This window comes from Elaeis guineensis, chromosome 15, assembly GCF_000442705.2.
Source record: "Elaeis guineensis isolate ETL-2024a chromosome 15, EG11, whole genome shotgun sequence".
In the NCBI taxonomy this organism is placed as follows: domain Eukaryota; kingdom Viridiplantae; phylum Streptophyta; class Magnoliopsida; order Arecales; family Arecaceae; genus Elaeis; species Elaeis guineensis.
The window spans coordinates 28,348,511-28,353,723 of NC_026007.2; the positions used below are offsets into that span (position 1 = coordinate 28,348,511).

At 38.2% G+C, this 5,213-nt stretch overlaps 1 non-coding gene across 1 annotated transcript; it reads left to right on the forward strand.

Annotated features, from left to right (window-relative positions):
• Positions 1-3,807: 3,807 nt before the first annotated feature.
• On the forward strand, positions 3,808-3,913 carry LOC140854187 (small nucleolar RNA R71). Its single transcript, XR_012137321.1, has one exon. It is a non-coding gene; the product is annotated as a small nucleolar RNA R71 (small nucleolar RNA).
• The last annotated feature ends 1,300 nt before the right edge of the window (positions 3,914-5,213 follow it).

Below are 5,213 nucleotides of genomic sequence, written 5' to 3' on the forward strand. Positions count from 1 at the left end.
ATCAATTTGACCCAATTAGTGGCTGAGTATTAACTAAAAAATTTTAAGAGCTTTTCTTTCACCAACTCTCCACTTTACTCTTTAAATCCTCTAACTTAATGCGAAAGAGGTTTATTATCTTCTTGCAATTTAGTCTCCTTATTATTCACTATTTTTTTTTAACATTGCCTACCTTTTTATGTGAACCACAATACTTACTTAGACGAAGGGGCCCAGTTACTCAGTAGGAAATCAATATTTTTTTTTTTTAAAATAAATTTTAAGAAGAATTTTTGCATACCTCGACCTTTCCACCCAATCTCTTACGAAGTAGATTCTTTATTGAGATCAGTAAGAAGAGGGTTGTAGAATCACTCCTAAAATTTGGTCTAGTCTAAACCCTACCATTCATTGGGTTTTCTTAATAATTTATTCCTCAGTATTTCTAAAATTATCTTGATCGTTAATCATTCATTGATTAGGATGCCTAATTGACTCTTAATCAAAATAAAATTTGGATATACAAAACTAATTATTTCTGACCATACTCGAAGATTTGATTAATTTCTTTCTCCCTCCAACTTAATCTACATTATCCTCAATGGAGTAGGAAAGCAAAGAAAATAAAAAGAGAGAGTGCACCTAGGATAATTTTTGCTTCAAAAGTTGAAGATAGCTTCATTGATTAATAGGCTCTTGTTCTAAATTCCTGTAGCTGCAGTAAAGTAAAAAAAATATGAAATCATTGGGTTGCCTCCCAAAAAGTGCTAAGTTTTACATCTTCAGTCAGACGTCAAGTTTATTGACAGACTCTTCCATATAGAGCGGTCCTTTATTCTTAAAAAAAATGAAGATCAGTTAAAATAAAATAAAAAAAATTTGGATTGCCTCCCAAAAAGCGCTAAGTTTAACGTCTTCAGCCAGATGCTAAAAAAGTGTCTATCCTATTCCTGCTCGAATCTTAACATGAGTGTCGATCCCTCTTTCAGAAATAATATGTCCTAATATAATTCTTTTCTACACCATGAAATGGCTCTTTTCCCAACTTAGGACAAGATTTGTCTCCATACACCATTTAAGAACTTTAGAAAGCTTATGGAGACAATCCTCAAAGGTGGTTCCAAACACAAAAAAATCATCCATAAAAACTTCAAGATATTTGTCCACCATATCCAAAAAAATATCCAGTATGCATGTTGAAATATAGCGGGTGCATTGCAGAGCCCGAATGGCATACGCCGAAAAGCGAAGGTGCCATAGAGACAGGTGAAGGTAGTCTTTTCTTGGTCATTCAAAAATATAGGTACTTGATTGTACCCTGAATAACCATCAAGAAAATAGAAGAAACTTTGTCCTGCTAATCGTTCTAAGATTTGGTCGATGAAGGGCAATGAAAAATGGTCCTTCCTAGTAACGGTATTTAGTTTTCTATAATCTATGCATACTCGCCATGCAGATGATATGCGAGTGGGAAGCAGTTCACCTTCTTCGTTCTCAACCATAGTAATACCTGATTTCTTAGGTACTATTTGAGTGGGACTGACCCATTTACTATCGGATATGGGGTAGATGATTCCAGCATCTAACCACTGTACCACCTCTTTCTTTACTACTTCACGCATGTTTGGGTTCAATCTCCTCTGCATATCTCGATGGGGTTTGGCATTTGCCTCAAAATAAATATGGTGCATGCAAATGGAGGGGTCAATTTCTTTTAAATCGGCAATGGACCAACCGATAGCCTCTTTGTGTTCCTTCAGAATACCAACCAATTGTGCTTCCTGATTAGGGGTCAAGTTTGATGCAATGATTGTCGGGAGGATGTCATTGGGTCCTAGAAATACATACTTGAGCATAGCAGGAAGGGGTTTCAATTCTAACGTAGGTGGTGATTCTAAAGATGAGACTATTGGTGTACTGGCTAATGTGGGCAATGGCTCATACTTGATTGTCCATGGAGGAGTGGTTTTATCGTGTGGTGTATCCAACAAGATGTTAACTTCTTTCATATATCCCTCAAAGTCATACACTCCAAAGTGAGTCAAGCAAGTATCTAAGGGGTCTGGTGCTAAAATTATGGGTGTTGCATCTTCTACAATGTCTTCTAGTATATCTACTTTGAAGCAACTATCCATTGATGGTCCTTGGGAAGCACCAAACACATTCAGTCTCAGTTTCTTATTCTCAAATGATACGTCCATGACTCCTATCCTACAATTAATGCATGCATTTGCCGTAGCTAGGAAGGGTCGTCCTAAGATAATGGGAATTTATCTTGGGTTGCCACTTAGTTCTATGTCAAGAACCAAAAAATCAACTAGAAAGTAAAACTCATCTACCTTGACCAAGACATCCTCAAGCATTCCACGTGGTTCCTTAATTGATCTGTCGGCTAACTGCAGTGTGACTGATATGGATTTCAATTCTCCAAATCCAAAAAGTTCATACACTGAACTAGGTAAAAGATTCACACTTTTCTCTAAGTCTTGAAGAGCTTTTTCAATGTGATAATCTCCCATAACACAAGAAATGATGGGGGCTCCTGGGTCCTTAAGCTTTGGAAGAGTGGCATGCTGGAAGACAGAACTAGCCTGTTCAGTGAGGCATACTTTCTTTGAAATTTGTGATCTAGATTTATGTTTTTGGGTGCATAAATTCTTCAAAAATTTAGCATAAGCAGGGACCTGTTTGATTGCGTCTAGAAGGGGAAGATTGATTTGGACTTGCATAAACAATTTCAATATCTCGCCAAGTCTTCCTCCCTTCTTATCTGCAGGAATAGGGGCTTTTAGGACATCCGAAAATGGGGCTTTAGGCAAATAAGATGATTTCGATGCAGTTGGATCATTCTCTATTTTAAGGTCCTCCTTGTTCTTGGGTGATTTGGCTTCGGTTAGAGGTTTAGGATCGGTCTCATTAGTTTTACTAGTGTGTTCAATGACCTTCCCACTTCTCAGAGTCATGATTGATTTGGCGTGTTCAGAAAAAGCTTTTGGGGTATTAGAGCTCTCAATCACACATTGCCCTCTTGGGTTGCTCTCGGGTTGGCTAGGTAATTTTTCTCCTTCCCTCCTACTGAATGCAGTCGCTAGTTGACCTATTTGGATCTCTAGCTTAGCAATGGATTATATGTGGGAGTTAAGGGTCTGAGTGTTGACTTCTAATCATTCTAGTGCTTTCAAAACTTTTTCCTCAAAAGCTGAGCTGTGACCAGTAATAGATGGTTGAGAAATATTTTGAAATTGATGGTATGGTCCATGCCTATATGTTGGGTCCTGATATTGAGGTCGAGGTACGGTAGGGCCAACCACTGGTTGTGGTCTCCAGGAAAAATTTGGATGGTTTCTCCAGCCGGGGTTATAAGTGTTCGAATATGGATCGTTTTCTGGTCTGCGAGCTTGTTGGACTTGAGCTTGCTGAACCTGCTCGTGCACAAACTCAGAAAATTGAGGTGCCGTTGTGCATTCACTAACAAAATGATTTGGACTTGCACATAATGCACAAACTTCTTAGATTGGGTTAGGTAGAATCGGGGATTGTCCAGTATTTAGAAGACGGTCTAATTTTTGGGACAGTTCATCTACCTTACTATGGATATCCATGACATTTCCAATCTGATAAATTCCACTTCTTTTTTGTTGAAGCATGGGTTGTTCTCTAGAGGTGGCAGACATATGATGTAAAAAATTCTCACTAAGTGTTTCAAAGAGCTGCCAGGCTTCATCCTCACTCTTTAGCATGAATGTCCCATCACATGATGCATCAATCATTTATCAGTGTTTCTCCGATAGACCATCATAAAAACACTGACAAAGTTGCCATTTAGGGACAGCATGGTGTGGACATTTACAAATGAGATCCCTTAACCTTTTTCATGTCTCATGAAAAAGTTTACCCTCCAATTGAGAAAAACTAGTGATAGCTTTTCTAATTTGATTTATTTTTTCAATTGGAAAGTATTTCTTGAGAAATTCTCTTTGAAGATGATCCCAAGTTGAAATGGTTATAGAGTTTAAGGAGTTTAACTAATGCTTGGCTTTGTCCTTAAGTGAGAAAGGGAACAGTTTCAACCTAAGGGCATCATCGGAGAAGTTTTGGATTTTTACTGTGGAACAAATTTCAAAAAATTCATCCAAGTATTTGTATGGGTCCTCGTTACTAAGTCTATAGAATGATGGCAATATTTGAATAATGCTAGACTTAATCTCATATTGGGTAGCTTCTACTGGAGGTGCTTGAATGCATGGAGAGTAGGTATATGAGGATGGAGTGAAATATTCTCTCAATGAGCGTGGAGGATTAGCCTCACCAGGTGTAGCCATGTTTCTAACTCGGATAGTCCTAAGAGTCTTTTCTAATTCTTCATCTAATGGTTGTAAGTCAGGTTTTAGTGATCGTCGACCTAACATGCAACTAAAAGGTCTATGTAGGACTATCCTAGTCTGTTAAGGATTTTTTTTTTTATTAAGAGGAGAAGAGAAGAGAGAAAAGAGTTCTAAAGAAGAGATTCTAAGAAGTCCTAAAACTAATAGAAGAATTAGTTGTGGTTAGATTTTAATTACAATCAAGTTAGCATGCAATGGACTCTCTATCCTAAAGTTACCCTAGTTCTAGACAGCTCCTAACTGTAGTTAGCCTTCAAGCCCTCCAAGTCGGAGCTTGACCAACCAACTGGCCAGGTAAGTGTAAGGTTGGTGGGAGTCCCCCCGTTGCTTTCTTTAGACACCAATTAAATTGGTCAGGTCAGCAAACGGAACCAATTAAAAACCACCTTCCTTCGGGCCCAGTCGTCCCGCAAACCACTTGCCTAGACACCAGCTAGCTGACCAAGTCTAATCTGGTTCAACTCTCAGGGTCACTTGTCCTAATGAGCTCCAAATCCTTAGGGGTCAACATCTAATTAATTTTAGATTAAGTTCTAGGTTATGCAAATGCAAGGGAGTGATTTGTGGGCCAAGGAAGGGTGATCAAATCTCCACCTTATCTTAGTTAATGGGTTGCGCCCTTAAAGTTACTTATGGTGATGCAATGCAAAGAAACAAGATATCCAATCAAGTTAGAAATTTTTATATTTGAGGTTACGCTATTTTAGTTAAGTGTTATGAAATGTCAGTGGTTTTTTTTTTTTTCAACTATGCCAAGGTCTCCGGCAACAGTGTCAAAATTTGATGCGTAGTCGTTGATAGCACCAAAAATAACTCTACTTACTACATATGTAGGATGAGTCAAGATCA